We start from the raw sequence: 10,666 nt of genomic DNA on the forward strand, positions 1-10,666 counted from the left end.
TGTGGTCTTCCTTCCAGAGAGGAAACAGTGTTCTGCACACAGAGCTAATTGCTTATCTCTGCTGAGCTTGCAAAACTGTGAGAGAGCCACAGCCCTCAGGTTGTTTTAGTCTTGTCTGTTCAATTTCACAGCCAAACACCCACAAATTCAAGCAACTGCTATCAGAGTGTGGCTGTGACACCTACAGAGGCTGTCAGGCCAGAGATGCCCAGAGGACAGAAGCCAGAGCCATCCTCCCTGTGTCACTGCTTATCTCATGGTGGCACACATGCAAGCAGCCTGAGCATCACCACAGGGACCCACTTTTGTGCTGCCTCTCTGTCCTTCTAGAAGCTATGAAGGGCAAAGATTTAAAGGGAATTGCTCAGTTTCAATGCAGAACTCCAAGTCTCCTTGGGTCCTGCAACAGCTTTCACAGTGAGCTCAGCAGATATTGAGATTCTCATCTGCAGTGGCCTCAAAGATACAACCAACTCCTAAATCCTGGAACTTGTGAGTATCACCTTATATGGTAAACAGGGAGAGGAAGTTAAGAATACTTCTGTTCTGGGAGATCCTAAATGCAATCTCACCCCACCTGGGAAGAGACAGAGGCAGTTCTAAAACAAACACACCCAGAGGTGAAGGTGCAGGGTGGAAAATGCAAGTGACACAGGCTCTAGCCCAGGAACACCAGCAGCCACCAGAAGCTAGAAGATGCAAAGCCCAGTTCTCCTCGACAGCCCTTGGTGGGAGGGTTCTGTCCAGACCAAAGGCCCGGGAAACTAACTTCAGATTCAACTCCAGAACTGTGAGAGGATACATGTGCTTAAAATCACCAAGCTTGTGGTAAGGTGTTACAGCAGCCACTGGAAACTAACACACCGGCTTACATATGTGACAAAATGAAATGCAGATGCTCCTCAACTTGCCCAGTAAACCCATGGTAGATTGAAAATATTGTACATCCAAAATGCATTTATTGTACTCAACCTACTGAATAGCATAGCTTGGCCACTCGTCCTGCTGAGTACATCAATTCTTTCTCCTTGTTATCTTGGGCTGAGAGGAACCTAGGGCCCTGTGCCACTGCCTGGCATCACCAGAGAAGATGAGACTTCCTGTCACCTTTTGCACCAAAATGCAATTGACACCTCCGTAACTCAGACCATCTTAAGTAGGACGCCCACTGCACAGCCATTGAGTGTCTCCTCTAAGATCAGGTAACTTACGGCAAAATCAGGGATTGTCATCCCCCCCACTTTGATTCAGTTTCATGATTTTCAAAGAACTCAGCAGTTAGAATGATCTGTTGATGCATGGAACTAGTCTGAAGGAGGATGAGGAAAAAAGTCAACTCCAGCTTCCAGACCACCTTGGGCCTCTCAGCAGCTAAATCTCACCTCCCTGCCCAGCATGGCCATGAAGGGGGCATGGTGTCTGCATCAGGCAGACCTGAGTCCCTGCACCTCCTGCCTCCAAACTTGGCATTCAGTCTGCCAGCATTCACGGGGTACCAACCACGGGTGAGATTTCAGGGACCTAGGATGCAATCAGCTGGACTCAGTCCTTCTTCTGTACATTTGGTCCCCAAGAGGAGGACAGGCAATAAGCATGCTCAGGAATGTAGAAAGGGATTCAGGGAGAGAGAAGTGCCAGGAATGGAACTAAGCAAAGAGTAAGAGCAAGTGCCCAGGGCCACTGACTCTGGGAGAGAACATGTAAGTTTAGCCTCTAGTGCACCAAGGCCTCGGCATGGAAAATGGGCACAAACACCTGAGGCCCAGAGAACAGCAGCATGGATCCCTGAGGCAGGGAGGAGCTTGGAGTGTTCCAAGGGCCAGTGCAAAGGGACCAGGACAGTGAGGAGGTGAGGGCAGAAGGGAGCCAAGGACTGGGGCAGAAGTCATCTTTTATGATGCAATCAAAATATATGATGAATATTTATTTTTTTTAAAAAAAATTATTACAGTAAAAGACACATTGGCATGAATCCCTCTCAAAATACTTTGCCTTAATTTGAACACAAATACCCTGGTTTTTTGCCACTTTCTGAAGCAGTTCTGGAACTCCTCTTTCTGAAATGTCTTTGTAAGGTAAGGAGGAGGAGGAGGAGGAGAAGCAGAAGGAGAAGGAAGAGAAGGAGAAGGGAGGAAGGAGAAGAAAAGAAGGGTGGCTCTGTCACCTGGCCTTCCACACACCAGCCCTCAGTCCCACAGGACAGGAGCATCCCCCAACCCCAGGGATACACCGGGGCATTCAGGCACAAGGGCTGGCCCTGAAATTGCAGCATCTGCCATGTGACCAGGCCACAGGCCAGAGAAGAAGGAGAGAAGAAGCCCCAGCAGGGCCAGGGCCTTCAGTAAAGTCACTTATGCAGCAGAACTTCCACAAGTCCCTTCCATGTCATCTCCTGACTGAACAATTATTGGACCCTGTCCTTCAGTAAGAACAGGAAATCTGCCAGCCCCCACCCCAACTTCAGCAGGCCATCAGTTGAACCAGGCACCAAGACCCAGAACAGTGACAGGGACAAAAGGTCTTCCCAGCCCTGCTGTGAGCATCTGCAGCAGCCACTGCAGGTATGAGGTGGTCCCATTCTAAACCCTAGAGGGCACAGTGCCCTGCACCACTGTCTGACCTCCAGGGGTCCTGCTAAGACAGATGGCCTTGACTTGCCATGTGAGAAGTGTCCCACAACACTCTGCTGTGTCTGCAGTGGACGGTGACTCCACAGATATCAGGTCTCTGAATGCACAAGTGGCCTGATGGAGCTAACCACTTCCTTTAGGTAAACTCTTAAATTTGGTTTTTAAATTTACAAGACCTGGCAAGTCCTACAAGGCTCACATCCAAGCTCAGAATTTTGGAAGGGGTGAGTGGTGGCGGAGTTAGTAACTGGGAAGAGAGTGAGTCCAACCCCAAATCCCAGCGGTGCGGGGCAGAGTGGAGAGAATGTTCATCCCGATTCTCCATCATCTCAAAGCAGACATTCCGTACTCTGTCTGCCCCCAACGTTAAGTTATAGTGTTGGCAATAAAGCTCTAGGCACAGGGTGGGCCAGTAACTGGTTCATTCAGCCCTTGCCCAGGAGCTGTGAGGGCCACAGAAGATGCAGAGCTCTGGAACCCTGTGCTCAGAATGTCACCGTGGAGGAAAGAAGACCCTGCTTGAAAGCAACAGAATTTACTTCTTCCTTATGGTTGATAATACCCTATGATGTACATATATATCACATTTTTCTTCATCTATTCATCCACTGGTGGATGACCATGGAGGACAGTATGGTGTTAAGTCAGGCACAGAAACACAATGCCACATGCTCTCATGCCTATGTGGAGGCTACAAAAGTTGATGTCATGGAAGAAGAGAGTAGGATAGAGGTTATCTGGCCGAGATGCCTATCAACAGATGAGTGGAGAAAGAAAATGCAGTATATATATATGTATGTACTGGAGCATTTCTCAGCCATGAAAAAGGATAAATTTGAGTCATTTGTAGGAAAATGGATCCACCTTTAGGCCGTAATACTCAGTGAAATGAAATAGATACACAACCTTAAATATCGCGTGGTTTCTCTCATATAAGAAACCCAAAGTATAAATAAATGTAAAGAACAAAATAAAAGACAGATGATAGGAAATGGGGAGGGAGACCTTTTGCAGATAGAAAGTTTATGGAGGGATGAAGGGAGAGGGGAAAGAGGGAGGGAAGGGGAAGTAAAAGGGATTAAAATGTAGTAAGTATATTACCAGCTTCTCATGATGAATATATACATTCATTATGTTCTGCAAACATGTACTAATAAAGAAATGATGGCTACCAGACACTGAGAAGGGGAGGAGACACAGACAGATTGGTTATCAGATACAAAAATACATTTAGAGGGTAGGATTCCATTCCAGTGTTCTGTAGTTCACAGTAGGGTGATTTCAAAATAGCTAGAAGAAAGGCCTTGACTATTTCCACATGAAGAGTGGTAACTGTTTGAAGTGACTGATACGCTAATTACCCTGATTGGATCACTGCACAATATATGCAGGTATCAAAAGAGTACACGATACCCCTAAATGCACAATTATATATCAACTAAAAATATGATAAAGAAGCATAGACCAGAGGCTTCTCTGTGTATGTTTTAGAGACAAGAGCACAGTTATTCTCAAGCTGAAGCAACCATCCCAAGCCCCGAGGCTTCTTAGGGCACAGCTGGCTGGCCTCATCCTCAGTTCCAAGTCAGCAGCTCTGGAGAGGGGCCTGGGAATGTGTGTTTCTTACTGGCTGTGCTGCTCCTCTGAACACCACACTTGGAGAACCACTGGAACAGCAGAAGCTCAGGTGGAAGAGCTGTGGGGCCTTTCAGCTCCTTCCCCTCCCTCGGCTGTAGAAGCGCAGAGTCAGCACACGTGGCCGCTGGACAATCCCTGCCATGGTCCTCTAGCTCCTTCTCTGCAGGAATGGACACACTTCTTCCTAGTTTCAATCAGACTGACACTTCTGTAAAACACAAAACCATGGGCATGGATGGTGCTGCCTTATGAAAGTGTCATGAACGTGTGGACAGCACCATGAGCCACTTTGAGGGCCATTACCTGATGCCCTCCAGGACCCAAGAGGTCTTTGAATGCACCTAGAAGTGGCCAAGTATCAGGGAGTGCTGATGTCTCTGGGCCACTGGGAAAGGACAAAGGACAATTGTCCACTGGCATAAAGGCAGGGAGTGGAGGGCAGGGCAGATGCTGCCCCTATCTTGTCATCCCAGCCCCTAGGCATTGTTCCTCTATGGCTAAGGATGGGTCTGGAGGCAGCGGCAGCCATTGGGACTGGAAGGAGTTTCCCCTGAGAGGACTCAAAGCCATGCTTCTTGGCAGCTCCAAGCCCATGTCCACAAACTGTGCCCATGTCCCAAGGAAGGGTCAGGTGTAACTAGTCAGGACCCGCTGCTCCCAAAGACCCTGTCACTCTGTAAAACTTGGGTGGTGCCCCCAGGGTCTCTCCTTCCCTAACTTCTCCCACCAGCTCTCTTCCTGGCTTCCCAGAAGCTGAGGCTCATCCAGTCATCTTTGGCAATGAAAGGTTAGTGATAGAACCATGGAAACCAGGTTGTCATGGTGATGGTCACCAGGGCTTGGTCCTGAGTCCCTTGCTGAGAGATTCCTGAAGCCACTTATCCCTTGCTGATCCCTGCTTACAGCAGCTGGGCTGTGTTGGAAGCTAGAAGCACAAGGTAGCTGGGAGAGGGGGGAACAGTAGCCAGAGTCAGCTGAGACCAACAAAAGAGCAGATGCTCATCTGTAAAGGGGGAATCTTATCTATTTTGCTTTGGTTTTTACTGAGCACATTTCTAAACAATGAATCTAGACTTTCTGACTTTACTTGGCCTGGACAACACTCTGCTTTTTACTTTGGCCTTTCCCTGGCATCCAGCATTTCTCCAGCAGCTTCAGAAGTCCCAGGTGAGCGGAGAGAATGCAAAGTGAACCCAGCCAGGTCCTGCTCTAAGGCACTTGGGTCCTGTGGGTTGTTATCAGTTAGTTATTGCTGTGTGGGAAGTCACCCCAAGCTTCATGGCTCACAAACAGCAACCAATTGGCCTCCACATAGCAACACATGATGCAATAGGATAGGAACTCAAGCAGGGCTGAGGGGCAACAGCTCATGTCTGCTCCATGGGGTGCTGGCCAGGGCAGTTGCGTGGGGGCTGAAGGACCAAGATGGCCCCTCTCATGTGTCCAAGCCCTGAGCAGGGGTGGCTCAGATCTCGACCTCCATTTACTCCCTGTAAATTTTCCACATAAAGGCTCCTCCTTTAATCTTCCCTCCAGCTGGATTGTGGTGGCTAAGTTCCAAGAGAGTCAGAGGAGAGCGCCAATGACAGCAGACACCCAGCTCCTAAGCCCACAAGTAGAGTGGTCGTGGGTCTGGAGAGCCAAGGCCTCAGGAACTTTATAGTCCCACCACTGTCTAGACCCCCTTAGTACTGAAAGCAAGATTCACAGAGCAGAAACCCAGGCCTCTCAGCAGCACAGTGGGGTGCTCTGGTGCAAGTGGAAGCACGGCTGTCATTAAACACCAGCAGCTGCAGCTGGGAGGACCAGGACAGTGCTAGAGCATGTGCACTGGGAACCATCTTCCTGTCACCACAGGTGTGCTGGACCTCCAGGTGGTCACCCACATGAACAGGTGTTTGGTGCAATAGAAAGCCACTGGGAGAGGCAAAAATGGGAAGAAAGGCCCCCATTCAGTGGAACTACAAGGGCAGAGGGAGGCAGATGGTTCCAGCTGGGATGGGGGAGGTGAAGAGAGGGAGGTCTGGGAGGAGATTTGAGGGCCATTCTAGCTGCCTCTTGAGTTTGAATCAGCACCTCTGTTTGTAAAACAGAGACGGTGTGCTCCAGATTCCTGACCATCTTCTTTCACCCCAGGGTGCCTGGTTTGAGCAGAAAAATCACACAGTTTGGCAACTTTAGTAGATGCTTCCCTCCTCCTCCCTCCCAAATCCAAGATATCCCAGAGTCCAGTCCTTGGTCTCTCTCTCTCCACCACCAATTGGCTGCTCCTTCCCCAGCACCATCCCGTACCCTAAATGTTCTCTCTGCCTGTCTTCCCATCTTGGCCCACAAATCTAGCTTCTAGGAGGCTTGTTGAGTTGTCTACTAAAACACAAACCCCCAACAGAATGTAACTTGGCCGCCACCACCCGGCTCCTGCTTCTCACCATCTAACCCTCCCCACTTTGGCAGATGCTGGTGGTTCCCTCAACAAATGACAGAGCTACAGGAGTCTGCTTTCACCTTGCTGTTCTGGCTTCTGCCTGGCTGACCTCTAGAATCCCCTCTGCCCCATGCACCCACAACCACTGGAAGAACAGGGCACCCCTGGTGTTTAAACCTGGTAGGGCAATTTCTCTTCCTAAGTCTCAGTGGTTCCTTGCCCTTGAAACTGACCTGAAATGGATGATGGGGCCTGGTCACATGCCCCTGCACCACTTTCATGGAAACCCTGTGCATGTCTCTAGCCCTGCACTGGTCAATACAGACACTGCTGTCTACATGTGACCTTGAGCACTTGAAGTACAACTGGTTCCGGCTGAGATATACTGTTAAATATAAAACCCACCAAATTTCAGTGACTTCATGCACACACAAAAAAAGATGCAAAATAGCTCATTAGTATTCCTAAATGATTCCATATAACAGTTTAGATATTTGGGGTTCAATCAGATATTTTATTGATATGAATTTCACCTGTTTCTTTTCTCTGTTTTTAATGCAGCTACTAGAAAACTTGCAGTCACTTATAAAAATGAAAATGAAATATCTACATTTTGAGGTTTCATTGAGGAAGAAAGCAGACAATAGCATGTGTCAAGATCTCTATCAGCACAATCATGAATTGCATCATATTGAATTAATGGTCACAACAACCTTGGTGCCTCCAGGTTATGTTCACCGAGGATGCCTAGTGTCTTGCACATAGTAGGAGCACCAGGCACAGAATCTGTTAAAAGGGGACCTGAGTAGCACTCAGAATTTAGGCATTGGCTAGTTTCTGAGAGCCCAAGCTCTGTCAGGTGCCCCTCAGGCTGGGCCTTCTTCCACCCCCTCAATCTGTGTCTGAAATTCACCACCCTCCTGGTGTCCACCTGCCCAGCCAGCACAACTGCAGCCTTTGGTATCCTCAGCCCCTTCTCCCACCTCCCGCTCCAACTCTTCCTCCATCTGCTGCTGCCCTTTTGTAGATGCCCTGACCCTGGCAAATGCTTCCGAGAAGAGCTGCCCAGGCCGGATCCTGCAGGGAGCAGTCTCCCCAGGAGCTATGAATCACTCCACCTGCTTCTATTGTTGTTGCCGGCAAGCAACCAAACTGATTATTTTCTCCAGCTATTTCTGGGCCTTTTTCTGAAACATCCTTGTCTTCAAACATGCACTTCTAAACTAACAGCAAATCATTCTAGATAAATGCTAGTCAATTGGATTCCTGGGGAAGAAAAGCACAGGGTTCCTCTGAAGAAAATTAAAGCCCACATTGTTCTGGTATTTATGTGGGTGTAGGAGAGGTGGGCAGAAGCCCTAGGAACCAATATCACATTTCTGCATTGCCAACCAGCACCTCTGGGTGCTGCATTACCCTGAGAATGCCATCAGTATCTGGTTGAGTGTGACTTAAGTTTGCAACATGATATTGGTGTTCTAACAACACCTTCTCCCACCACTGCAGACAGCAATGGTATCCCAAGTTGGGAATGTCTAGGCATGGCCCAGGCCACAGGCAGATCCCCACAGTATACCTTCTGGAAAAAGGAGACCTCAAAACCTCTTTTAGGGAATCTGGAATTCTGCTCCCTTGGCAGAGAACAGAGGTTGGAAAGGTTGGTAGAGAGTGATCAGAAAACAAGGCCCTTTGGAGCAGAGTGATGACTCAGGACCACAATGTCTCAGAGCCATCAGGGCCATTAGCCTGGCCACCTCCTCTGCACAAGAAAAAAGTGGGGCCCCAGAGCTGGGAGACACTGTGAGCCATGATGGGGTAGGCACCTATGCACACCTCCTGAGTGCTGGAGCAGAGCCCTGTCCAGCAGGCATTTGTCAAGATTCACACGAGAAGTGTTCTTCTCCCCGGCTCCAACCAAGACAGCTCTCACTTGCCCAGGGTACCATCAATAAAGCCTGATGGATCTGAGAACACAGGTACTAGGTCAGCTGGCAAATTCCTCGGGTGGATACACAGAGCTAGTTCTCAGTAAACTGCACTTTAGGCACCACCATCTTTGAAGCTGTGCTGGAATGGCAGTAGTCACGGGAAGTATGGGCAGAGGGAGGGGTAAGAAGAATCTCTCATGGAACACAGAATGACATCTAACAGTGGAAGGATCTGGGAGGCCAGTGAACCCGCAGCTGGCCACCAGGCAAGAAAGGGCAGAGATGCTGAGAGCAGGGTTCTAAACTTCCTGACCAGTATTGGACTCCATTCCAGCTCTTTGCCCTCCCTGTGTCTACACCCTTGGCCTTATAATTATGCAGTCCTTTCCACTATGGCAGAGAAGCCTCACTGCCCCTAGATCTGGGCTCAGTGCTGGACCTTGCCTTGGTCAGTGGGCTGTGGACAGAAGCCACATATGCCTGCCTATTCTCAGCTTCTTGACTTCTGCCCCACTGTGGGCAGAGCCACCTGGGAAGCTGGCCTTCTCAGGCCAGCACTCAGAATTTGCCCAGGCAGAGCAGATCCGAGCCCAGATAGAAGTGAAGAGCCTCACGCAACCAGCCACACCACCTGGAGCAGAGCAACAGCCTGACTGGGGGAAGGCTGGGGGAGGCAGCAAGGGACCAGCAGTGGCCACAGCCTCAGTGGCTCCTTCCCTCTGAAGAAATGGGAAGAGTTGGAGGATGGAAGCCCCCAGTGCATGGGACTCAGCCGGGAGGGAGGAGGGAGGCCATGAGCACCGTGTGGAGTGAAAAAGGGGAGTGAACATTTACAGAGCAAGGAAAAGCTCAGAACTGCAGGGCAGAACTGTCTGGAGGACCCTCCATAACCACAGCCACTCCCTATACCTGCATTGCTCAGTGTGGGGGCTACACGCCACTCAGGGCCATGGAGCACTCAAACTGTGATCAACACTACTGAGGAAATAATTTTTAACCCTAACCAACTGATCTTCTTTGTGCATGTGGGGCTGCAGATGGAACCCATACCTTTGCACTGAGCTGCATGCCCAGCGTCCCGTTTAAAATTCTTTTTTATTTTTGAGACAAGTTCTCACTAAGTCACTAAGTTGCCCAGGTTAGCATTGAACTTGAAATCCTCCCACCACGACCTCCCAGAATACTGGGACTACAGCCCAATCAATTGATCTTTGAGACCCACCCCTGGCTAGTGGCTGCCAACTGGGCAACACAGATCTGGGGGGCTAAGAACAGCAAGGGCTGAAAGAGGGTGAGGCTAGAGACTCCTTTGCTTGGTGGAACTTTGAGCTCAAGGGATCCAGCCATTATGACACTTGCTGTCCCCTAGCCCAGGCCCAACCCTGGCTGTCACTCTCTCATTCCATCTTCCCCATGGTCCTTGTAGGTAGACCATCATCCTCAGTCCTCAGATGGGCAGACTGAGACACAAAGGGCTATGTGCCGGGGAAGATCATTGAGAGGTAAAGCCTGGATTGAAGGAAGATGTGGACCCCAGGGCTTTTGTACCCTATACCCAGACCCCCAGCCCTTTGCATGAATGTTTGCTTGGCCAATGCTTCCCTGGCAGGCAGAGTCTGCAACAGGCCTCATGTGTGCAAGGAGGTATTTCTGCTAGTCTGCTGGCTGCTGTTGGGGAGGTGGACACTTATCCCTCCCAGCAGGATTGCAGGGCTGAAGGAAGAAGTCAGCTCATTGTGCTGGCCACCTGTGCAAGCGCCAGGCTCCTTCCTGTGCTGCCCACCTAGGACCCAAGATGTGGAGGAGGGAACACCCCTCCCACTCGCCCTAGGGCTGATTCAGGGTGTCCTCCAGCAGAGGCTAAGCAGGTCCCTTCTTTCCTCGCAGAGACACAAAAATGGCTGACACACAGCTCATGTACAAAATATCAAGCACAGGCCACCTGGAGTCCTCTGGTCCGCAGTGGCCAGGGGCTGAGAGAGGGGCAGTGAACACTCACAGGACCACTTCTAATGTGGGGAAGGAAATTGCCCTGGAATAGACAC

The sequence above is a fragment of the Heterocephalus glaber genome, unplaced genomic scaffold (genome assembly GCF_053883595.1).
Source record: "Heterocephalus glaber isolate CG9 unplaced genomic scaffold, H.glaber_assembly_v1.0 deba00001532, whole genome shotgun sequence".
In the NCBI taxonomy this organism is placed as follows: domain Eukaryota; kingdom Metazoa; phylum Chordata; class Mammalia; order Rodentia; family Bathyergidae; genus Heterocephalus; species Heterocephalus glaber.